General features: G+C 41.1%; 1 long non-coding RNA gene across 1 annotated transcript in view; it reads left to right on the forward strand.

The window, feature by feature from the left end:
* The window catches only part of LOC126406598 (uncharacterized), a 298,656-nt gene that overhangs the window by 232,354 nt on the left and 39,027 nt on the right, over window positions 1–27,275 (forward strand). Inside the window, exon 5 of the long non-coding RNA XR_007571725.1 lies at window positions 11,923–12,005. This is a non-coding gene — a long non-coding RNA (uncharacterized LOC126406598). The remainder of the gene's footprint in view (window positions 1–11,922; window positions 12,006–27,275) is intronic.

Genomic DNA, 27,275 nt, shown 5'->3' on the forward strand with positions numbered 1-27,275 from the left:
ATACAGATACGCAAAAAGATATATTTACTGAACAGAGGCTGATAAACAGGGCCCTGAAAAACCGGCCGATATATACAACCTATATACAGGCCGCAGGTAGAGAGAGGTTGGAGGGCCCGCTCTCTCTACAGTAGAGAACGGACCCTTGCAAGTTATTCAAATTGCCACCTCAGAAACAGAACACATGTTGAAACACAAATGCTGTTATCTTCTATATATGCCCTTGTGAAGGCAAACTCATCTCTGTCAATGCTTCTTTTTTCTTTTGTGAAATAGTCAATAGAAATATATAACAAAATGATGTGTTTATCGTACATAAACTATATCAACAATAAATAATTTCAATACTCCATTTAATGAATAATTTCTTGTTTTGTTTGGTATTTTTGTCATATACAGATTTGCAGTGATGATTGGTGATATGTATGTTGATGCTGTCCAACCACAAGTGTGTATTTGATCATGTGACAGTACTATAAAATATACCGTAGCTGTTTTGACACAAAATCTGGTACAAGGCCCGTCACAACAGAGTGCACTGGGGCCTGTCCTAACTGCTGTATACCACTGCCAATACAGATGCAGACACAGATACAGAAACAGATGCAGACACAGATACAGAAACAGATGCAGAAACAGATGCAGACACAGAAACAGATGCAGACACAGATACAGATACAGATGCAGACACAGATACAGATACAGGCACAGATACAGAAACAGACGCAGACACAGATACCGATACAGATACAGATACAGAAACAGACGCAGATACAGATACAGAAACAGATACAGAAACAGACGCAGATACAGAAACAGACGCAGACACAGATACAGAAACAGATGCAGACAGATATAGATACAGATGCAGATACAGAAACAGATGCAGACGCAGACACAGACACAGACACAGACACAGATACAGATGCAGATACAGATATAGATACAGATACAGATACAGAAACGGACACAGACACATGCAGATACAGATACAGACGCAGACACAGATACAGAAACAGACGCAGACACAGACACAGATGCAGATGCAGATACAGATATAGATACAGATGCAGATACAGAAACAGACGCAGACACAGATACAGATACAGATACAGATGCAGATACAGATATAGATACAGATACAGATACAGATACAGACACAGACACAGATGCAGATGCAGGTACAGATACAGATGCAGATACATATATATATATATACAAATACAGAAACAGACGCAGACACAGATGCAGATACATATGCAGATACAGAAACAGATGCAGACACAGATACAGATGCAGATACAGAAACAGACGCAGACACAGATACAGAAGCAGATGCAGACACAGATACAGAAGCAGATGCAGACACAGATACAGATGCAGACACAGATACAGACACAGACACAGATACAGAAACAGATGCAGACACAGATACAGACACAGGTACAGAAACAGATGCAGACACAGACACAGATGCAGATACAGAAACAGATGCAGACGCAGATACAGAAACAGATACAGAAACAGACGCAGACACAGATACAGAAGCAGATGCAGACACAGATACAGATCCAGACACAGATACAGACACAGACACAGATACAGAAACAGATGCAGACACAGATATAGATGCAGATATAGATACAGACACAGGTACAGAAACAGACACAGATGCAGATGCAGATACAGACACAGACACAGATGCAGAAGCAGATGCAGACACAGATACAGATGCAGACACAGATACAGACACAGACACAGATACAGAAGCAGATGCAGACACAGATACAGATGCAGACACAGATAGAGAAACAGACACAGATACAGAAGCAGATGCAGACACAGATACAGATACAGACACAGATACAGAAACAGATGCAGACACAGATATAGATGCAGATACAGATACAGATACAGACACAGGTACAGAAACAGATGCAGATACAGACACAGACACAGATGCAGATGCAGATACAGACACAAAAACAGATACAGATAATAATGCCTCTCTACACCTGTACAATTTACACAAATATCCAGCTGACACCGAGCAACATTAGCATTCATTTGGAGTTGTGTTTCTGGCCATGTGACAAATTTATATCACTCTCATTTTATTTGATGTCACTTTATTTGCTTGTCTGTCTGTTTTCTGCTAAGAGGTCAGTGCACAATTCGTTTGTATGAGCTTTTAAGCTGGACTGGAATAGGACAACAATGAGTTAAAAATGGCCGAAGGGCTATGAAGCTCACAAGGGAGTTACAGACATGGGTGGTAATTCTCTGTGGATTCATCACTCAAGCAACATATTTCACATTACATATAGTCATTTGATCCATTTTTAAAACAAATATTGATTCATCCAGCTTTAATGTATACATGGTTTCAACTGACAGTCCTCATTGTTAATCACTGTATTGTATGACTAAAAGCTGTCTGCTAGCCAACATACAAAGATGCCTTTCCACTTCTACCAACTTAGTTTGAAGTTTCTATTGTTCTTCTCTTCAGCCAGAGATCAAAAAGAATCAAACACAACTTTTTGATTTATTTGGAGATATTCTAGCTAATGATCCATTACAGAATATCTGAAGGGACTGCTGTATGGGAGTGATGATTGAGGCTTCGCCAAAAGCCTCTTTGTTGTACTTATGTAATTGTCATGTTCATAGGGAATTTTTATTGAAACAATAACAAAGCACATGTCCACAAATTAGCTTCACTTTCTCCCATTCAACTTCTCATTGTCTCCAATGCCTGTGAGGGCTTAGAATAATGGATGATTGGAGAGGAGAAAGCAATGGGCTGTGTGTGTGTGTGTGTGTGTGTGTGTGTGTGTGTGTGTGTGTGTGTGTGAAGGGGAAAGCATGTTGGCAGTGTGGTAAAGAAAAGCCTGCTGGATTGTTGGAGCACAGTGGAAGGATGCCTGCCAGTTTCTACGCCACCGGGACTCTCTGACCTGCGCTTGCGTCTGTGTGTGTGTTTTTGATTGCGTGTGTGCGACTGAACTCAACAACAGAAAACCTCCGCCTGGTCCTGCGTGCGTTCACACTGTGTACGTTTGCTCTTTCTACTGTGTGTGAAACTGCGTGCGAGCACTTCTGCCCTGCATTCGGTGTGTGTTTCAGCGTACATGTGCACCTGCGTATTGTATGCGTGCATGTGTACGTGTGTGGGAGGCAAGCAGATGAAGACGGTGCTTGCCTCATATTCGATGTGATCTGCAGCCTCACCTCTGTCATTATATTTAGCATACGATCCAGTTCCATGTTTCATTATGCATTCCCATCTTCTGCTCTGTAGTGTGAATCTTACATCTCAATTAGCCTCTCTGTTCTGGACATAAAATGCATTATTTGTGGGAAGAAATGGAAGAGCAAACTTACAGTTAAAGTGCACACGAATGACACATCCTAATCTATTCAAATGCACACACATGCAGCAAAATTATGGAAATGTACGATACACTTTTGCATGGATTATTGCCTTACTCTCTGACAAATACACATTTGAGTAGATGATAAGTTATCTTGTAAATTAGGAATTCGTAAAAGAAGTTAAACAAAAGCCAAACTTTCTGCACAGATAATCTTTATTTATGTGCAGGTTCCACCATCTACACTTTCTTAGATTATTCTCGTATCAAAGCTCCTGCTGGTCACCAATTATCCCTGCCCATGGATCGCCAGTGACCACCATATAAGAAAGGGATAATTACTATGGAAGGTGCATTGTGTCAACCTGCAAACATGTAGCAAACAAAAACAGAGAGACAGAAAAAGAAAATCTTTTGTGATACTGAGACTGAAGTTATTTTGAGTGAAGTGGAGCTGATTTTCTCCTGTTAGCTGTGGTGTGACAGGGACAGGTGAATCAAAGGCCTGGAAGAAGGTAACGGTTGCTGTTAACTTCATGTCCTCTTAACATTCAAAATTTGAATGAAAATGATTTAGTATGAAACTTGTTGCAAGAAAACACTTAAGTTCACACAAAAACCAGAACAGCTACAGGAGGAGGCTCTTCCCAGTCACAGCTGCAAATGAGCGCCCTGCTTGCATCAGTGGAGAGACCTCTCTTTATGGGAGACAGCGACTGGCCTCCACTGAAATAGTCAACAGCAAACTCAGAATTTACAGTTATATTAAGTGTTAAATCACTATACATTCTGACAGCCATCACTGATAGCTTAGTGTTCGGTCAGTAACCTGGGTCAGACCAGTACAATACGAATTACATTTGTAATTTCTAATATTGACAAGCAGTATTTATGTGCATTCCTTGTTTACACAAGCACTACAAAAAGTCAGAAGCAGGTTCACTTAAATTCACAGTACTCCAAAATAAGTCACTTGTGATCTATTCAGAATGGGCCCATGACCCACCAATTGGGAACCACTAGGCTAGGAGAAAGAATTTCCAATTTGCTCATGGTGAAGTCTGGGTTAGCAACAGTAGCAGAGACCTTAGTTCTGGAAAAAAAAAAAAAAAACCCAATGCCGTGATAACCACCAAAACAATTCTACTATTCTCCACTGATTTGGGGTGGACACTGATATCTCAAAACCTGGACAAATGAAAACAAATCTATCTTCATGACCAGATATTGCTAGAGGAAAGTGAGAAAATATGCTCTTTTGTAATTTAGGTTGACTGACCCTTTAAACACACTCACAGTCTCTGTGTAGTCTATTGGGGCAGTAAGCAGCTCCACTGGAACAGCAGCAGGGGATTGACATCTTGCTCAAGGGCACCTTGACAGTAGTTGTTCAAGGAGGGAACAGCTTTACTTAGTCACACTCTCAGCTTAAAATGCTGCCCACATCATGTCAACATAATCTTGGATCCTTGCCCAGACAGTTTTCCTTAATCTCACATTACCATATCTGCTATAGAGGGCCATATGAACCTGTGAAATGGAAGCAGAGTCCTAGATTTACATACCCACACAAATATACACACACAGGCCCTTCTGCTTGCCTGTAACATGTCAGTGTTGTTCGTGCCTGGACAAGCTGGGAAGGTTTGGTTTTGATGCATCATTGTCAAACAAACTTAAATACATTATTTGAGGCTTCCATACCGACCTCTGACCCCTGACAGACCAGGTTAATCAATACCAGACTGACAGATCACTCCAAACAGAGTCAAGATTCAAGGAGAAACCATAGAATTGGTAGAATTAGGTGTTTCTGTATGCAGAAAGTTGGGATTCAAGTTGAGATATTTCTTGATCCCAATGTCATATACAATGTCTCAAAGGCCTGTAACAACAGCTATCCAATGGTGTGTGATATTTTTATGCCTCTGGGCTGCCGATAGCCGTGGCTGGATGCCATATATTTTCAGGTTGCCTGTCTGTCTTCCTGTCCCTCCTTCTGTCCCATTCTCGCCAACACGATAGCTCAAGAACACCCTGAGAGAATTTCTTCAAATTTGGCACAAATGTTCACTTGGACTCAAGGATTAACTGATTAGTTTTTGGTATAGACTCTGTGTTGGCTCCTTAGTCTTGTTTCAAGACTTAATCCAAACTTAATAACAACATAGATGTGTCACTGCTTTATAAAACAAGTCATACATGTGACACCACTTTAAGATTTGGTTAACTTTTAGCAACAAATACAACATGATTGTGATAAAGGATCATGTGGTTCACTCTCACAGCTCTCATCGTATGTCAGCATCTAGCTGGCGAACATGGTGGAGCATTTATTAGTTAAAGAGCCAGATCTTTCCCTCAGTAGTGGGTACAGACAAAAACCATAGCTACAAGAGAGTGCCCAGCTGGCCACCAAAGTTGTTAGACACTAACATTTGGTTGATGTTTGGTTGTGACATCTAATGACCTTAATTCAGTGGTCAGTGTTCAAGGTCATTGTGACTTTGCATCAATCTGATTCTTCCTTGGGGGAATTTCCTTGAATTTGGTATGAATGTCCACGTAGACTTGAGGATGAACTGATTAGTATTTGGTAGTCAATGATAAAGGGTCAAGGTCACGGTGACCTCACAAAACATGTTTTTGGCCATAACTCAAGAATTCATACCCTAATTATGACTCGAAACTCAGAAACAGAGGGAAAGTCATTTGGTCAGCTACGGCATTGGTGACACTAATCTTGGGTTACCATCTTGAAACAATACTGACTGCATAGATCTTCTGTGCTGCCAGATTGAAGATGTGTGTGAAGCTTCCATGTTTGAGAATTTGTAGCTTCTTTGTAGCAGCATCCATATTTGAAGACCTTTCAACGTCATGGCTACATATGACTCAGGACTGATATGGATGTAAACTGAAACTGCAACTTCACTTGTTCATGGAGGCATACAACTACAAGGCTATTGTAGTTTGGATTGCATTACTCACATATATTTAACTGCTGAAGCGTCTTATCAAACCTCATCTATACCAATCCAAGAAACAAAAGTGCAATAGGCTCTCCTAAAAAGTCAGAATACATTTGTCTTTTAGGAGTCAATTTAGATCTATTATTCAGTCTTCACATTGTTTCAAGTCCAGAGGAAAGGTCTCAATCTGGATTGCTCAATCCTCCTTTCACCCAATACCTACAAAGACCTGGCAACTCCAAGCCTGCCACCTTATTATAATTCTAACCATTGCACTCCAGTTAATTAGCTTCATTTAGTATTGACAGTGTGGGAGCTTCAGATTGCCCAGTCCCCTCTAAGAAGTCTAGTAATCCTGGAGCAAATTTGAGGAGAAAATCTACTTAAATTATATTTAATGACTTTTTCATAATGGTATTATGTGGTTACTTTACGAACATTAAGGTAATGCCAGAATGAAAAAGAAAAAAAAAAAAGATCACTAACACAGTTACAGTGCAGATTACAACAGAAATTTGATAGAGATGCTATAGGAGAAATCACATCAGGGATAATGAGGTTATTATACTGTATACTCACTACTGAGATCCACGGATGCATTATAAGTACCTGTTGGAATATTCAATGAATATTACAATGATTTTTTCAGGGGTTAGATGGATTTGACTCTGTGGACTAAATAAGAGAGTGGCTATCCTGGGTAGAATAAGAGATCAGTTATTGATTTGCATTGCCTGCACGCCTGTCCAACCAAAATCCACCAAAAGCGGATGTGTGGATACAAAAGAGAGAGAGAGAGAGAGAGAGCCTCTCTTGTGTTTTCACTGGGCCAGTTGATGCACAAGCACCACAGAACATAGTGGAAAACTAATCTTCCTGTCCGTTTTCCGACTGGTTGATAACCTCTTGCATTAATGGGCACAAAATTCATTCAAGTTCTGTGAAAAAATAACTGAATTATGAGCTGAGAGCATATTAATAACCCCCCAAAAAAGTGCAAATTTTCTGAAATAACCATCTAAATTCCTGATTCTCCTCTTCAAACTTTACAGTAGTAAACACAATGAAATTCATGCAGCTTGTTTGATGACCATGGTAAGTCTTCTTAGAGGGAGTGGAAAGAAGTCCAGATTTACTAAATATTCGATATGATGTTTCCTGGCAGCCAGAACACTGGCCATATCATGTAGTGTTGCATTGATACCCATCACATACCAGAGAAGCCTGAATTTGTGTCTCCATTGTGTTATTCAACATGTTCTCATTCCCAGGTTGTCAAATACTAATGCTTTGTCATTACCCCCTGCATCGTATGGCCATGCACAGGGTACCCTTGAACATCTCTATTGTGACCTTCAGCTAAAACATATTGTAACACATGGTTAATGTTGTTGAACAGTTGCAGCTAGGTTTAGGCAGCATGTTAACCTCTTCTCTGTCCTTATTTTGGGAATCTCACAAAAACCCACTCAAAAAGCCAAGCTGTAATATCATTATAATATTATCATTATATTGGGGTTAAATATAATCATATGTTTTTATTTATTTATTGTTTGTTTGTTTTCTGGGAGATAAATCCAAGTGCAACCATACAATAAAACCATACAAATAGAAGAAGTAGAACTGTCCTAAAGTATCAATGCATTTTATGACTCACATAGGGAAACATAACCGTGGATGTTTTGATATACGTGCCCATGCATGATATCTTTAAAAAAAAGCTTAACAACTATCCTTGCCACTATTTATTATAACAAGATTCACTTTGATATTCTTTGCAAAATTAAGCACTTTAATCACAGGACAAGACATGCTTTGTAAAGTCAAGTTAGTTTAACTTATATAGCCTAAAATTACAACATTGCCTCAAGGGACCTTATATTCTTACACCCTTGATTTGGATGAGAAAAAAAGTCCCCCAAAAACTCTTGAACGGGCATAAAAGGGTTACAGCTCATAGACTTATAAGTTGGAGGTTCTGAGGAGCAAATATAGGCAGCGTATGTCTCCATTCGCCCTCCCAAGCCTTTGGCTAGTGTTGTTCACTGACCTGTCACATTAAGCCTGGTTCGCCTTCTCCAACAGGGCCGGACAGCTGACACTAGCGCTCCCCTCCCCTTCTCTTCCTAATGTGTTGTGATAAGGAGCTTATGTGAGGTTTCCCCGGCAAAATTACCCCCTCAAGCTATTCTAACAGTCTGCCGTATGTGGGCGTACATTTCACGATCACTTCCATGGAAAGGTGATGCTGGCAAGCAGAGACTTTGACCACGAGGGGGGGAACGTTAACCTGGGCTAAAAACAAAGCAAGGAGACACTAAAGCCTGAGGACATGGCAGCAGTGATTTTCATTGTGCTCTGACACGGGGACATGCAGTAGCCTGTAGCCACAGCAGGGATCAGCTGTCCTCATATTTTTTGATTGCATGAGCTTGCCAGCAGATAATATTGAGCAGGCTTTGATGAGGTGAACACAGTTATTGATTTGAATTGGGTGCATGCCTTTCCAAACCGAAAAATGACCAAAAGCAGATGTGTGGATGCAGAGAAGAGCTTTTCTCCTGATTCCATGTCCATCAGACACAATAGGAGGATATACTAGCATTCTAATCTTTGAAAGCATTTCAGCAGAAATCAGTTCCACATGTGAGCTGTGGGACTAATGCAGTGTTTACATCCACTGATTCTGATGGCTTTCTCCTTTGTCTATAGGTTCTCAGTGACTGGCTTCTATGCGTGTGTGTGTTTGTGTGTGTATGTGTGTGCGCCTGCCTGCGTGTGTGTCCTGATGCAGACCCCACGTGTGTATGATGCTGGCATGTGCGTGTCAATCCCACGAGCTCAGACTGTAAGATGTCGATAGCCAACCTGTAAATGACAGGCACAGAGGGAGTGTGTTTAGCAGTTTGGCTGGATCTTAAAAAGGTCACACCCACACACCCACACACACACACAGAGCCATACACAACCACACACACATACCGACACACACACACACCGACACACACACACATGCAAAGAAAAGGACATACAAGGATGACCTCCTTTGTCACCTCCATCTAGAGCTAAATGCTGCAGCTTTGTACAGTTATACAGGTAGTGTTTTAGCATTGCAAGTTCTACTGTTACTTATAATATATTTGTACAACTTAAACTGCCCTAAATGTGTCTCTTTACAAAGGTAAACACAAATCCTTGTGTATTTCCACCACAGCTGTCAAAATTGCTGGTGTCATGGGAAAACACTGTACCTCAATTTTTGGTAAATTGACTACAATTGAAGGATTTGATGGTTGGTCCACTGGTTGAGAAAAATGTGTGACCCCTGGGGCTTGTGAAAGCCTTTTAAAACCCACAGGATGAACACAAAATGCATTCTTGCTCAAACAAAAATTAGAAACATAAAACTCCACTCTTTTTTTCCCCTCCCAAGTTGAGTGTTCTTTCCAAAATGTTAAAATTCGAAGCTATATGCCGGCCAGGGTTGCATATTAAGTGGGGCTGTAAGTAACACAGCATTGTTACTTCGCCAGATATCACTTTGATTGGTCAAATCTTTGGGTGAAAATAGTACAACTTACAGATCCTTTTCTTTGTTTTGTGACCAAACACAAACAGAGCTAATGAATGAGGACACTTATGTTTGCAGCTGGTACCAAACAGGTTTACAGGTGTGCAAGTTAACGTTACTATTACACTCTCACAGCTCTCATTGCGTGCTAGCAGCTAGCTGGTGAACTATGGTGGAGCATTTAGTAGCTAAAGAGCCGACTCTTTCCCTAAGCAGTGGGTAGAGACCAAAAACAGAGCTACAAGAGAGTGACCAGCTGGCCACCAAAGTCACTAGACATTGATATTTGGTTGAATTAAGGTTGTGACAATACAGAGAACAGATGAAATTGATATTTTGTTGTTTTTTAAGTTGTGTTGTTAAGAAACTAAACAACTCATGCCAATGTAATCTTTACGTAGAATAACAATATTTAGTCGTGACACAAGACTTTAACCAACATGTGCAAAACATCGTAATGGTGATGTTCTGACAATGTGTTATTCGTATGTCATTCTAACCAAAATTTAACGTCTGTCCAACATAAGAGTCCAACTCCTTTCTGACGTCATAGTAACATCCGGTGCATGCTCTGTGAATAACGAACTTGGATTCACTCGGTGGCCAGAAATGTGACTCCAATAATGTTGCTTTGTAACTGTTGGATATGTAAATAGTTAACTGTTTGCCAACAAGCTGACCATATCAACTGTGATCAATTGTGATGATATGTCACTGTTTTGTTTTTACAACTTGTATCTGCTGACCCCAACTGGCCAAAAACAAGTGCGAGATCGCGCTATAGGTCCTCTGCAAAGTCCCTTCTTTATGACGCCTTTGCATTTTTACACAGAACCAAATGACGGCGGCATCATTTCACTCCAGCGTGTGTGTAGACAGCATGCCAACATCGCAGAATAAAAAGAGGCATGATAGGCGTGACATGTAACACAACAGCGTCAGCCTTTAGTGTGACATAAAACATACACGTTGGCAGCGCTTTCTAAACAATAACAATGGCATAACACAGCAATAACAACCATTTACGATCTCTGTTATATGACGGCTGATGACATCCTATGCTCGGAGACTAAGGAGCTCCTGGATCTCATTGTTTTCCCAATTTACGGACATTTACAGCCACTGTTCTTCTTCCTTGAGTTAGCCGCTAACTGCCAACAGCTACTTTTTAAATCTCCCATGGTGGGTTACACATAATACGTCATCAAAATGTCACCCCCGTGGAGCGTCGGTGGCTTAGTGGATAGAGCAGGCGCCCCATATACAAGGCTGTTGCTACAGCGGCCCAGGTTCGACTCCAGCCTTTGGCCCTTTGCTGCATGTCACTCCCCCTCTCTCTCCCCCTTTCACGCTAGACTGTCCTATCGATAAAAGGCAAAATGCCCCAAAAAATATCTTTAGAAAAAAACAAAAAAAAACGTCACCCCCGTCCTACCCATGATCCCGTCCTGCTGGTTGTCTTGTTGAATACAGACATTGTTTCGATGTTCTTTCTACCTCCTGTGGTGGCTTAAAGGTGACACCACTTCGTGCCCCCCATTCTGTGATTGTACCTTATATATAGCACGGCAAAGTGGCATAATCGATGATATTCCTGCCTTGAACAGGTAGTGAAATAAAAGGGGTAAAAAAATTATTGCAGGTTTAACTGAGCAAACTAGAAATGCTGTCCCTTCACTGCAGCCTGCCCAGGTTCAAATCCAGGCTAGATCCAGTGAGAAGTTACGCCCTTGTTTTAGTACAAGTGATCGTCTGGGTTCCTAAAGTGTATATAGAGCAACAGTATGTTATACTGTCCTGCTTATTAAATACGTAGATGAATGAAAGAAAAAACATTAAAGAAGCAGCTGACATCTACAACCTTCAAAGGCCAGTAGAGGCAGCAGTGATTGTGAGAAAAATCAACTTTGGGTGAAAAGAATGTCACTGTTTCATGCTCAATCACGTGGATGTTGGTGACCATCAGATGCAATATTAATCTTTGTATTCCCATCTTTTCCAGCTTTGCAACTTTCCCTCCTCCGATGTCCCAGCACTGAACAGTGGAAAGAGTAAAAGATCATTCTACAGAGGCAGCACAGATAAGTAAGCAAGAACATCTCATAAAAATCAATATAAACCAATGTCAAATGATTTCATATGACAGAGGAGAACAGTATGGAAAGCCCGCCATTCACTTGCACTTGTGGCATCACCCGAACAGACACACATAACCTTATAAATTTCACTGCTACCACATTTTCCTCCCTTTGCCTCTGTTTCTTTCTCGTTGTATCTCCCTCGCTCCCTTCACCATCCTCACCCCATCTCTCCGGTGCCAGGCCAGAGCTTGGTGGAAGAAAAACAGAAAAAAGAAAGAGTGAGAAAAAGAGGGAGAGAGAGAGAGAGAGAGGGAGATCGTATTTCCATTCCACGTTGGATCACTGGAGTGGAGTCTAAAACCACAGAGTGCGCTGGCACTGGACAAAGAGGCTGGATTCAATAAATATGTGGACTAAGCTCTCCTATTCAGACCCCGCAGTATTGAATTCCTTATTTAGGTCATTTAGACTGGGCAAAATTGATACAGTATGCAGCTCAAATCTACAGCTCCATTTTTTTTCTTCTTCCTTCTCTCTCTCTGTCTTTGCCCTTCTAAATAAAAAAGAGATGAGAGGGAAGCCAGTGTGTGTGGGTGTGCAAGAACCGCTGCGAGTGAAGGAGTAGTGAAAAAAAGGGCTTTTTTTTCCTTCTCCGTGTATGACTGCAAATGTTTGTGTATTTTGTCGTGAATGACAAAGAGAAAAGAGAGAAGAGAAATTAGACAGGGAGGCATGAAAAGCAAAAACAAATTGAATGAAAGAGATTGAGAAAGTGAGCGGATTGAGAGAGAAAGTGTGTGTGTGTGTGTGTGTGTGTGTATGTGTGTGTGTGCGTGTGTGTGTGTGCGTGTGAGAGAGAGGTGGTATTTTGACATTTTATTAGAGTCTCAATGAGGTCTGCACTAGACAATGCTCTCCTGCCTCCTCGTTTAGCCTGATCTTAATTGGCCATTAGATTGAAAAATAGCCTACACCTCCTCTCCTCCTCCTCTCCTCCTCTCTTCTGCAGCTTCAGAGCTGATTAGACCTTTGATTTACTAATAAACACAAAGAAACAGATTAGCAGCGGGGCTGAGGCGGCATCAGGCATGCTTAACTCTGCCCAGAATAGGAAAATACCAGCCAAGGCCTTACCACTCATTTAAACCTGCCTGACTTTAGTTGAAAGTATTCTATTTTTGATTTAACTCTTTGAACTCTGCAGTAGAAATGATCTGCCAGTGCCTACATTTGTATTTTTGCTTATTGTGATGCCATTTCTGGAGTGTCTTTAAATGCTTCATGTCCCTTATATCTGTGCAACCTAAGCAAAAAGGTTATGTAAGTCAATAAACAATAATTATTGATAAAAGAATTTAATTGTTTCATTAAAAAACAAATAAAAAAGTGTTTTTGTGTTCTGTTTTTTTAAATCAGATATTACAAAATAAAAACATATTGATCCGAATGTGATCATAGAAACATAAAGAAAATATTTCTTAACACTATAAGCTATTTGAAATATGTAAATTTTTTAGTTTTTGAAGATATGCTCATTTTTATGAGCAGAGTAAAAAGGTGTGCAGATTCATTATTCATTCCTGAATATTACATGTAATGTAGCGCAATGATGTCATTATGAGCATACAACATGATGACTTGAAAGACACGGACGATGACCTCGTTACATATCGTTGTTTGGTCATGGACTTTCCATGTCGACATGTGACGTGCAAGCTAGTGCAGGTGCGTTGGTTGCTGACGTTCTGAGATGCCATGTCAATTTCGGCCTGTTACATGCTTTGTCTGTTTTCAAAACACACTTCTGTTTTCACAGGAAATGTACAGTCTGCATACAGTCTATTTCAAAATAAACACACTACTGCGGTACAACACCCCAAATTGATTTTTTTTTTCTTTCAACACAAACACACGTGGTTATGTTTTGCCAACACATGCCCAAGGTTAGATTTAGGCAACAAAAGCATGTGGTTGGGTTTGAGGAAAAAAGAACAGGGTTTGGCTTTGCAATCCAGCGTCCCTGGTGAAAGGCAGTGCTTGTTGGACCCATCCATCACCCCTCCCACCTGCCCCAGTCGGACTTTTGCCAACTTTTGTTGTTATCATGCCGCATTTACCCCAAAAGCCGCTGGCCACCAACTGGCCATTATGTTTGTTCAATATATATACAGAACTATGCAAAACGATCTCCTGCAGTCTTTACGGGGAAATTATTTGGGAAACTCCGCTGTAAGGTGCAAAGACAGAAGCCTTAGCTTCCTGCTGCAAAAAGAATGAATGCTCTATCCATTATGGTTTTATTTTAGATCGATATATGTACAGGATTATGCACACCTCCCACAGCCACTACAGGGAAATACCAACGTAATCATGGTGAAATACCACCTTTGCATGGCACATAAGTTAATGTAACATAAGGTCATGGTGTGGTAAGGCAAAAGCCTTAGCTTTCTGCTGCAAAAAGAAAAGATGCTCGAGTTACATGGTTGTTATTTCAGATCTATTTAAACAGGATCATGCAAACAACGATCTCCTGTGGCCGTCTGTAGGAGGTCTGGTTTTAAAGGGTAAAAGGTGCCTCAACACTAAAAACACTGCTGACAAAAGACATGCTTTTGTGTGTGTGGCATAGGGCTAAACTGGTCTTCACATCTACTGGAAACTCATCTAATTTGCTACCTTTTCCGTGCCATGTTTCTCAACACTGTGAATTACTGACAATATGAAAAAATCAAAGTATATTTTGGAACTTATCAATGAGCAGTAAGTTTCAATCCCAAATGCCAAGCCATTTTAAACGTAGATTGACCTGTTGTGTATTTTTTGTTTGTTTGTTTTGTAGCCCTTATCTTCTCTAGCTGCAGATGACTACGCTTCATGCTTGCTCTATCTTTTTTTTTTTTTTTTTCCCTGCAAAACTCACACTGGGCTCTTATGATAAATAAGACATTACCCACAATGAGAGGAACTCAATCAGTGCTTGTGTTGGCTGAGAGTGAGAAAGACAGGGATAATTACTCACTAAATAGGCAATCACCGAGGTGGCGCCCACACAATCAAGCCTGCATGTGTATTTTGGGGAGCTTCCACAGAAATGCCGGCCAAAAGCTTCAGAAAAAAAAAGAAGAACAGAGCAATAAAGTGGGCGAGCGGTGGTCCCGATGGGCTAATACTGTAGCCCGGGTCACAGGTAGGGTTTGGATGTGGTCATTAAATGGCTGTATTTCAAACTGAAATCATAGGTCTACCGCAAAGTGAAAGGAGACAGTCCTGTTTCATGCGTAATGGAAGAACAGTGAGAGTTCTCACATCATTTATTCCAAGCAGAAATTGAGTTTAGGTGATATATTCCCTGTTGGTTTTTGTGTTAATTGTCTTTTCCAGCAGCTACTGTAAATAAGTTTACTTTTGTGGTGTTGAAGGGATTTCTTTGAATCATAACTTGACTCATGACCTGATTAGCTCCTTTTGTAACCGTACTTTTGTTGAGTTTCTCTATAATTAAGAAGGCCAGGCAAGCATCTCAACACTAACCAGGCAAGTACAAGCAAAGACAAATATATTACTGTGTATGTAATGCATAGAATATGCAATTCATTGTTTGAGTAATTTGTGACACAATTGTTAGTACAATATGTAACACCTGAAGCTGCAGTAATCAAGGTTTCGAGCTTTTTTTTTTTTTTTTTATCTTAACAATGGGTCAAATGACTATTACCCCTTTCCCCCAAAATTAGCGCATGTATGCAGGTTTTTTGTGTTTTGTTTTTTTTAACATGGGGAAATCCTCCAAAAATAAGCGATAGACTCCTTTCCCATTGTGTTTTTTTTTTCTGGTGAGTCACATTGCACATTACAGGTTAGGCTGGACAACGGGTTAGTAAACAGTAGAAAGCAGCATGGAGGCCAGTGACGATGTGATGTGGTTATTTCTTTTTATATATCTCTTCTCTGTTTCCGTGCAGTCTTATTTGAAGGATATTGGAGTGCTGCTTGGATGGAGATGGATGTTATTTTGTGGGTGTGCATCATTGCATCTAAACTGTTAAGTTGCTAAAAATTAGCGTGATCACCTGGGTGTTGTATTTCCATCCATGCCAATGGGAGCCAGAATGGATAAACACCCATGACTACTGCAGAGTCATTTGAACCTCGTGTGAATGCTGGTTACCTTTCCCACTGCATACAAAAGCTAGATGTAGAGTATGCACACATAATATGATGTTAATTCCACTACAGAAGGGTCTTGATGATCACTAAAATTATGTAGGGAAAAAAGTGGATATATCGATATCTGTGTCGGTTATCGACCAAATGAGTTGTTACATATTGACATATCCAATATGGGCAAATAATCCAATATTAGGGGTCAGTGTCTCTTGCAGCGGCCCTGATTCAAGCATGGGCTCTCTGCTGCATGTCATCTCTTCTCTCTCTGCCCCGCTTTTCCTGTTTCTCTTCAGCTTTCACTATTAAATGAAGGCCAAGTGCCCCAAAACACAATCTTACAAAAAAAAAAAAAGGTTCACTAGTGATGAACTGACAGAACACAGCTCTACGGGCATCTTTTAGCTTACTGTTTTGGTTTAACAGCCAAAAAAGATGGGCGACTTGTTGGGTAGGCGGTGTGCAGCAGGTTTTTTACCAGCTACACAGACTGTCATTGCTGCATGTGGTTGCTGCGGTTTCACTGTGTGTGTATTGAGTTTTGCCAAGTGATAATGCAGTTGGTTATGCAGGGTGTATAAGTGTGAACTTTAGAAACTGGTACTAAATTAATTTACTGATCATTTTAACAACAGGATGCGTTGATTTGACTGATTTACTTTAATGTCAAATGTAAGAACACACACAAGGTTGCTTTGCTTCATCACACTGCTTCTAGCACAATGAGGTACACTGCTCAAAAAAGTTAAAGGAACACTTAAAGCACACATCAAATCTTGATGAATGAATTATTCAAGTCTAAAATCTTAACTGATGTACATTGTGTAATTTGTTGAGAATAAAATGACATAACAACGGTGAGTGGAAACCAAAATCATCAACCCACTGAGCGCTGGATTCAAAATCACACCAAAAATCAAATAAAAAAATTGAATTCACAGGCTGATCCAACTTGAATTTTATCACAGCAGCTCATAATGTAACTCAGTAGTGTGTATGGCCCCAGCCTGCCTGTATGCTACCCCCACAATATCTGGGCATGCTGCTGATGAATTGTGCCCAGGGGGATCTCCTCCCAGACCTGGATCAGGACATCAGTGAGCTCCTGGACAGTCTGTGGTGATACTTGGTGGTGTCGGATGCAGCGATACATAACGTCCCATAGGTGCTCAGTTGGATTTAGGTCAGGGGAACGAGAGCCAGTCAATGTCATCAATGCCTTCGTCATCCAGGAGCTGCTGACACACTCTGAGGCCGGGCATAGTCCTGCACCAGAAGGAACCCAAGGTCCACTGCACCAGTGTAAGGTCTGACAATCACTCTGAGGATTTCATCCCAGTAGCTAACAGCAGTCAGGGTACCGTTGGCAATGACATGGAGGTCTGTGCAACCCTCCAAGGATATGCCTCCCCAGACCATCACTGACCCAACGTCAAAGTGGTCATGCTGGATGATGTTACAGGCTGCATAACATTCACCACAGCATCTCCAAACTCTTTCATGTCTGGTGTTCTCTGGTGAAGGCCAGTTGAGCTGCATGGTGCTGGGCCGTGAGCACAGGTCCTACTAGAGGACGTCGGGTCCTCATGCCAGCCTTATGGAGTCTGTTTCTGACAGTTTGGTCAGTAACATGCACAACAGTAGCCTGCTGGAGGTCATTTTGTAGGGCTCTGGCAGATACCAGTCCTGCTGCCAGGTTGGTGCCCTTCTACGGCCTTGTCCATCTCTTCTCATGTAACGGCCAGTCTCCGGGTATCTCCTCCATACATATGGATGTTCCATTCTGGAGGAGCTGGACTAGCTGTGCAACCTGATTGGGCTGCAGGTAGCGCCTCATGCTACCAGTAGTGACAGGGACACTAGCAGAACACAAAACTAGAGAAGAATCAGTCAGGAAGGATAAGGAGAGAGCAACTGTCTGTGGTCACCACATGTAAAACCGTTCGCATTTTGGGGGTTGTCTTGCTTTTGCCACTCCATTGCACCTGTTATTTGCACCAAATCATGATCACTTGTGCTTCCTAACTGGATGGACTGATATCCCTGAAGTTTAACTGACTTGGTGTTATACCATGACCATTGAGTGTTCCCTTAATTTTTTTGAGCAGTATACTTATTTTTATCACTTTTAAACAGGGCACGGTGGTGTGGTGGTTAGCACTGTCGCCTCACAGCAAGAGGGTTCCTGGTTCGATCCCAGGTGTGGGAGCCCTTCTGTGCGGAGTTTGCATGTTCTCCCTGTGTCAGCGTGGGTTCTCTCCGGGCACTCCGGCTTCCTCCCACAGTCCAAAGACATGCAGGTTAATTGGTGACTCTAAATTGTCCATAGGTGTGAATGGTTGTCTGTCTCTACATGTCAGCCTTGGGATAGACTGGCGACCTGTCCAGGGTGTCCCCTTCCTCTCGCCCAGTGTCAGATACGCTCCAACCTCCCCCGCGACCCTCAAGAGGATAAGCGGTTAGAAAACGGATGGATGGATTTTTAAACAGACTGTATTTCTGTCTACATAGTTCTATGTAGTATTTACCTGTTGGTGGGCTGCAAAGCCGCGGCTCAAGAAACAAGAAAAGACCAGCCACATTAAAATAACGTTGACCAGTGCAATGACTGCATAGGCAAGCACAGCTTCTGTGGATAGCAGCTTAATTTGACTGCTGTGGCAGATGTGTTATGCCGCCACCATGTCCTGAGCCGTTATGGCTCACAACTTGACTGTTTTGGTTCAGTCTCATTTCCAGTCGCAACAGGCAGCTGTTTTCAACACAAAAAAACTCTGATTAACCCACTGTACACTACCTGCCAAGCACCAAATAGCAAACAAAGAAATAAATGCTAATTTGCTTTTTGTCTGCTGGATGTGTGAATAATGGGCACAACATTGCCACATCAGCCTTATTAGTTGATAATAGGTCAATATGATACCTACAGTTTTTCTGATATAAAATTTTATTTATTAAGAATATTGAAATAGTAAAAATGTAATCTGATTATTTTCTTAATTCTCCTGCTTTGTGAGTATATTTGTACCATGACACTTCCCTGTTTCCTGATGTGCTCCTATTTCAGTTTGCTGTTGATGCTGTTTGCTGCAAATGCAAACTCAACACTTTCTTCATTTCACCTGTTGCTTTGATAGATTCTATCACAGATGTTCTCATTAAAAGTCCTCCAGTGGCTCAAATGGCATCAGCTATTCCTTTGGTACATTTTTAATGTGAAACATCTGCAGAGAGTGTTAAGTTTCACTGACAGTACCTTAACACTGATTAAAAAGACGGCAAAGTGACTAAAGGTACATTATGCTGAATTTACCTTTTTTCATACCAGCTTTCTTTTTTTATACATTATATGCATGGTAGGCATTATCATTAACAAATATTGATAACTCTGCCCAATTTTGGCAGCACAAAAACATTTTTGTTCAGCAAACTTTCGAAGAAAACAAAAAAGAAATCTTATATAAATTAGACATTGTTTTCATTCAGCATACAGCAAGTCCATCTAATCAACTACAAATGGGGCTTAATTACTTGACTAAAATATGAATCTATCAAATACAGACTCAATATCTGCCTTGAACAGATACTTAAGTGCACACAATTTAATGACAGTATCTAAACGGAAAGCACATTTGCATACTGTAATATACATTATTACTTAGCAATTATTAATTGGCATCTCGCCGGAGAAGAGAAGCTCCTCAGTGTGGGCAGCAGTGGATGTAGCTAATTTAAGTCTGTAAGAGACTCATCAAGTTTGGTATGAACATATAATTCACTAAATGGTTATTGATTTTACTGAAGCTGCATCAGCAACAAAATACCTTTCAGTTAACAGTGACAGTGCCAATAAAGTTTTCATTTGGTCTTCAAAGCTGCTGACACAGAAAAAAACTCAGTTCAAAGGTTTACATGCTCATCTGTATGTTGAGCAAGGCTGGGTGGTAGAAATAATGAAATAATGAAATTACAATATTTTTCTTCATTCCTTGAAATCTTGCTCTGGAAAACTTGCTTCCAGCAGATAGAGCATTTACATACTGAGATAAAGTTTCCCATACAGCAAGAATGATATGCTATTCATGTATTTTCTATGCTTTTCTCCCCCCACTTTCCCTATTTATGTTTGTTGTTATGAGACATGCTGTCAAATTTTCTGGAATGATTTGATATAGCCCTCGGCAAGTACATTCGTGCTGCACCACATACTGTATCTTCCTCTGTGTGTATGCATGTCTGTGTGTGTGTGTGTGTGTGTGTGCTGGAGGCGCCTATAAAGTAGCATCCTAGTTTAGCTTGTCTCATAGGTTGTTAAACAGGTGATTAGTTTCACAAGGCAACACCTTTTAAACTTTGATGACAGGGAAATCCTTGGGTTTATATAGAGCACCAATGTGGCAAATATAACTCATAAGTCTATGGGTGCATTTGTGTGTGTGTGTGTGTGTGTGTGTGTGTGTGTGTTGATGAGTGCTGTGTCTGTGTGCTTAAATCTCTGCACAGAAATTTACAGCAAACTGAAAAGAGACCTTGCTGTTGGCTTGTAACTAAGGATGCAAATTTCAAACCATTCTCTCCATCGATTATTAGACATGTTAAAAATCAATAGTTGTGATGCCGTAAAGCTGACGTCATGATGTCATGGGTTTTCAATCCATATTCTAGGATAAGTCCCATCTGGTACAGCACTTTTAATCGCTTTGTTATTCCTTGTTATTGTTTGGGATTTTGAATGAGGTTTTCCACTTTAGGGACAGAACCCCAGTTACCCTTTTGGAGCTGGTTGTACAGACAGGGCTTACGCCTGGTCTTAAACTAAGTCGGTTGTGAACTGGCATTCTAAGTCAAACCTAATAGTTACGTTGGCTGTACCTTCGAGGCTTATGCCTTCTTCTCCCTTGGACCAGGTGTAAATCTTATGCCCAGTCAGGAGCAGGCTCAAAGTCAAAATCCAGGTTATTTCTATATATCTGCAGCCTGATACACAACACAACACAAGAGCCACAAAGTTTGAACAACCTTCCTCTGGCTTTCCTGTTTAAGTGTCCTCTTCAAACATGAACACACATCTTGTCCTCCACTTCAGCTTGTTGAATGAGCAACCAAGCGTTTGCTGATGAAGAATGCACTGCTAATGTCAGTTATCAAGCTAGATAGCTAGCCAATTAGCTGGTCAGCTGCAGCACATAAAGCAGCAGTCTATCAACTTACCTGCAAATGTCACTTTGGTCCATTCAGATGCTGGTATGGACCTAATTACACACTGTCTATCCATGAGATGTAAGCTACAGCCAAATTTGTATACTTTTTCTCTCCTTTCATATTACCTGTGGGCCTCCACCTGCCAGATGCTGTCAATTAAACACAGACACGCCTCTCCTGCACAGCTCTGTTAATCTTTGTATCTCAAAGCCTGTGAAAATCTCTTTTTGTAATCCTTCAAAATAATATTCCTGCAAATGATTAATGTTCGGCTATACATTAGCAAGACAGCCGGACAGTGTTAGCAATGATGCTGGACATTTTCACCAACACATTGCTATGAGCAGGCAAAATTAAGACTAGACGTAAGTGTGGTTGGTGCACTGACGTAGTCCATTAAAGAGTGGTCTTTACAAAGACCGACTTAGCATTTAGGACCAGGCTGAGCAGTCGGTGCAACCCACTCCAGATCTCTATTGATGTTTAGCACCAATGACTGTAAATAAAGATGGACAAGATGACAGCTCCCTAAAAGTGAAGCCCGAACATGTCGATTGCCCCCTGGTGGCTGGCTGCAGTATAGGTCATGAACCCTGCCCCCACCTTGTCAGCAGATGGGACATCAACCAAAAATTAAAAAATCTAAGTGCAAGTCAATGGTTTCTGTCATTTTACATACCTCTTATAATACTTATGGATGTTCACGTTTCTGATTAGTTTTAGTCAGTCAGATGGCTGTATGGGCAGGAACTCCATACTTTGCCCCACTTACCGAAAGCCACTGGCTCCAAATGACATGACCAGCGCAAGATAGCAGTGGCCATACCCGTGATATTTTGTCTTCTTTTTTTGTGCAGTGGGAGGAAGTTTATATACAGCCTGTTGTCGACTCACACACCTTAAACTTTTTTTTTTATTCATTAGGCAGACACTTGCGCCAACTCGTATTTATTTCAAAATCATACAATGGACAGTCAGTGTTGTCCACCAGCCATATGATGGAGCAGGGTATTGAAACACCCTTGCTTGGCAGTTGGCCTCATCTTGTGTTAAAGAGCTACTAACTCACTTAAGCCTCTATCATTAAAATAATTTGACGTTTACACACCCAATCCATTTGATTTAACATCCTGTATGTACGTATACACCTGTGTGCATGTGCAAACACTCAGTGTGTGTGTGTGTGTGTGTGTGTGTGTGTATGTGTGAGAGAGAGAGGTACAGCTATTATTGAGGAGATCCTTCCTGTGAAAGAAAGGCCAGACCTTGGAATGGTTTAATCAATAGAGGAATGTTCTCTGTAATGAAGTGTGTCAGCTTCTAAACGGGACTAAAACCTTCATCAAGTCAATGAGGAGGGGAGAGTTAAACCTGAGGCCCATTTGAATAATCACGCCGCCTTATTGACTGGCAGCAAGTCGAGGCGAATGCCAAACACTGGCATGGTCAATCACACACACACAACAGACACAAAGGCAAACATTAGAACTAACACCTCAATAAACACGCACGAGTGGAAGTGAATAAGATGTTACGCAGTCATATTATGTACGCAACAATCAGGCTAGAAATAAAGACATACAAAACCTGGTTGGTGAAGTGTGGATGTGGACACACTCTGGAGCATTATGAACATTGTGTTTCTGACTGTATGTTACTCCTACTCAGTAGATTTCTTTTTTCTTTCGTCTTGAGCACTAACCCCTATATTCTAGTGCCCAGCCACATCAGAAAGTGGCACGGGTTCCTCGCATAAAATGTATTAGATGATATTGTGAATAGTTTAGGGTCATTCAGCACAGATAATGTGACAATTACCTCCACTGTGGATTCATGGCATTTCACAGTCAAGACAATGTGTGTGTCAAAGTTCTTCAAAGTGAGAATCTACCCCTAAAAAACTTTCCCATTATGCACACATTGATTGATCATGGCGATTCTATTGAAATGCATTGATTTTTCTTTGGAAATTTGCCAGTGAGTGCACGCTTATTGACAGTGTACTATGTCTGTGGTCAGCCATCAATTAAACTGCAACATTGAAACCATACTGCCAATTTACATTTGAAAACCTTTTCTCAGCTATTTTTAATTTCCACTGACACAATGTCTGAAATTAGTGACGATTGACACCAGAGACGTTAGTCTGCCTCTGACTGGTTTACCTAAATGATCAAGGCAGTGGTAGTCGCTACCCATTGAAAAGGGCTGTCTGTTTGGGTTAGTACTGAGATAAATGAAATTTGGATTATACTACATGAGTTGTGTGAGAGATTCTAAATGGATGTTTTTCATATAGTTACATGTAGCTACGGATGCCTCCAGTCACCTCTCTGAAAGCTCTGCTAAATTTGTTCTAAATTTAGGCTCTTATTTCTATTTTGCAAGTCTTGGTGGAGCTTTTTGTGGTTGGCTTGGACAGTGGTCCTCATCAGTATGGGGAAATCAACTCACCAGTCTGTAAACTCTCCTTCTCCTGACTTCTAGCTAGCTGGCTGCTAGCTAGCCAGGTCAAGGTTTTCACATGTAAACATCAGTAAGTATCAACAAAAGATGGAGAAGATGGCACTAGGGTGAACTAGCATCCTGCTAGCCATTGTACAGGTGTTAGAAAGTAAACTGGCTGACCTCCGTACTGAATCAGTTTCCAACGGGATATCAGGAGCGGTAACCGAACCAAACCTTGCTAAATCCTGGACTGGACTGGAATCAACCTGGAGGCTGTTTTTATATATGCTGATCTGACAGAGCAGAGTACTCTGGCGAGAGAAGGATAGGAGACGTGCTTTATCTTACTATATAATGACGAAAACTCTGTGTGTGTGTGTGTGTGTGTGTGTGTGTGTCTGTTCCACATTTTTCTCCTCACTGACTTGGTCAATCCATGTGGAATTTGGCACAGTGGTAGAGGGTCATGGGAGGACGTGAATGAAGCATTATTGCATCAATTGGCCAAAGGGGGGCGCTATAGCAACCGACTGAAATAGCAAACTTTGAATGGGCATATCTCATGACCCATTTGTCGTAGAGACATGAAACTTTGCACAGAGATGCATCTCCTCATGAGGAACAAATTTGCCTCAAGAACCCATAACTTCGGGTTATATAGATTTTCCGCCATTTTGAATTTTTTGAAAAACACTTAAAATCCATCTCTTCCAGGAAGTTTGACCGATCTGCATGAAACTCGGTGAACATAATCTAGGGACCAATATCTAAAGTTCCCTCTTGGCAAAAGTTGGAAAACTTACTAAAACTGAGCTTCTATAAGGCAATGAATATTGCGGAGGGCGTGGCTCATCACATAACGGTGTATAACACCTCAAGGGTTTCACCCATCACCAGGCAACTTTGTAGGCATATGACCACACATAATCTGAGGGGCCCCTCCATTATTGACCCCATCAAACAAAATGGGGGCGCTAGAGAGCTAATTTCTTATCTAGGCCTATATCGATTTTTACTAAACTTGGTAGATATGTAGAACAGGACGCCTCAAGGTGACTGGAGAAATTCAACTCTCATTGGCAACTGGGTGGCACTATAACAGAAAAATGCGACTGATCGCTGTGGCTCCCCCTGTGGCCGAATGTTGTTGTTTTTTTCTAATTTTTGGTATGACTAAGTCATGGTATGGTATGCTGTACTCAATGGGTATGGACTAGTGGTGAATAAGGACTGGTGTGACTGTGCTGTTCCCACTGTGGATCACTGCTATACACCGTTCAGAGGTGACTGCAGAGCAAAGACGCTGCCTGTGTTCATGAGGAGCGACTACATGGCCATCTTGTTGGGGTTGGGATGTGTGGACAGTTAAATCACTCCACAACCAGAAACCATGGATTACCAAAACCATCCAGACACATGGACAATGATAAAACAGCAGCCAACAATGTAAGAAGACGCAAAAAAAAAACCCAAAGTTGTACCTTGTATAATCCCATGTGACAAATACATGATTGATTGATTGACTGATTGTTTGATTAAAAGGTTTTGCTGTTGTTAGACATGGCCCCCTACGATTTCAATTCATCAAGAATTTTCTCATTTTTCTCATTCTTCATTTACTGTGGAGAAATGCTAAAAAAAACAAAGTTTTCTTCACAAATTCAGCACAACACAGGAAGTAACTAATACACAAATGGTCATTTGGGGGGTGCAGTATTCCTTTAAAGGAGCTATNACATAGCATTAGCAGTCTCCTCAGCTGTATCCCGGCAGCAGCGTTAGCAGCAGAGAAGCCGGACTTGCTCGAACGGTCCGCTGGAAAACCGAAGATCAAAGACGCGGCGACACGGTCCTGCCACGGCAGGCGCCCGTGGGCAAACAAATCAGTCTCCAGCGTGCCGCTGTCCCGCAACCTCAAATCTGTAGGGGAGGGGGGGCGGACACGACTCACGGCAGTATTTTGAATTTGAGTGCAGTAACCGTTTTGGCCACATTCTTACATACAGCGCCTTTAAGACATCCCTCATATGCACAACCTGCCTGCCCTGGAGCAAACCTCCAACGTGGCTGCCAGAGAGGGTGTTATGTGACATGAAAGCTTTAATCCAGGACTGTATATTCACATAAATCAACATACACCAAAGCTTGTGAACAGTGAACGATAACACCAACTGATCTGCATATGAAAACAGTGTAATACATAAGCTCTTACTTTCTCAGCATGCAGTGTGTACCGTGCGAGTGCGCACACACACAAACACACTTTCTCTTATCCACACATCCAGAAAAGCTGGTCATCACTCCCTCTGTCTTCACTCATCTTTCACCACCCTCTCTCTCTCCTCTCTCTGTCTTTCATTGATCTCTCTCTCATTGGACTCATCACTCTGCATTCTCTGCAGACAAAGAGCAACCGCAGGATGACAATCACATTAGAGCACACAATCTATTTATGGTTTTGCCTCATATTTCAACTCCATTCTCTCTTCCTCACACACACACACACACACACACACACACACACACACACTCCATCCCTCTCTCTCTTTTCTCCCGTACTCTGTGATAATATAAACGCAGGGATTTTAGTGGTAATGAGTTTTTAATGAAAAATGAATTATTTACAGTGGCTGGAGGACAGAAGATAAAAATGAGAGAAGTGCAGGTGATATCAAAGCTCTGAAAATAATGCTATCACAATGCAGTAAACTTTATTAGAGTTTACGTTGATGACTTCAGAGGTTATATGTAGATAACATTTAATAAAAAACATATTTTAATTGATATGTAACTTTTGGTGGCTTATGTTCAACTAATCTTCAGTAAAGTTAACTGCTGAGCAGATACTTATAAAGACACGAGGAGATTATTGATTGCCTTTGACAGTTTCAGAAGGTAGTGTACATCACAGGTGCCAGTGTGATACGACGTGCCAGGTGGTTAAACGCCTGTCTATTTTGTCTGTCTGGCAAGATTGTTGCCCTAAATGTTGCCTGGCAGCTTTTTAGGATTACACAAGAGCAGTATAGACCAAGTTGTTAGGTGTGAAACTTTCTCTTTACATTTAACTAATAAATCATTTCCAATTATAACATCCTAAAACTTGGAACTCCAGCTGCTGTGTCAATGTCAAGTAGCAAAGCATTTGAAAGCTTTAGGAAGGAAAACCCTGAATTTTATTTCAGTGGTCAATACCACAGCTACGGGAATAATATAAATTTGCCTGTGCAAAAAGAGTGTTAAATAAAGATGGTTAAGTTGATTTCAGCTCCTTAGTGTTTGTATTTGTTTGCTTATAAAAACAAAAGAAAATTCCCACATAAAATTCACCTCTGCTATGCCTTTTGATTATTTTATGAAGATATTTCTCGTGGTACACTTAAACATACACATACTGTATAGACAGTATGGCAATAAAAGAGGTGAATGAGGGACAATCTTCATTTGTTTTCATGGA

The sequence above is a fragment of the Epinephelus moara genome, chromosome 19 (assembly GCF_006386435.1).
Source record: "Epinephelus moara isolate mb chromosome 19, YSFRI_EMoa_1.0, whole genome shotgun sequence".
Taxonomy (NCBI): Eukaryota; Metazoa; Chordata; class Actinopteri; order Perciformes; family Serranidae; genus Epinephelus; species Epinephelus moara.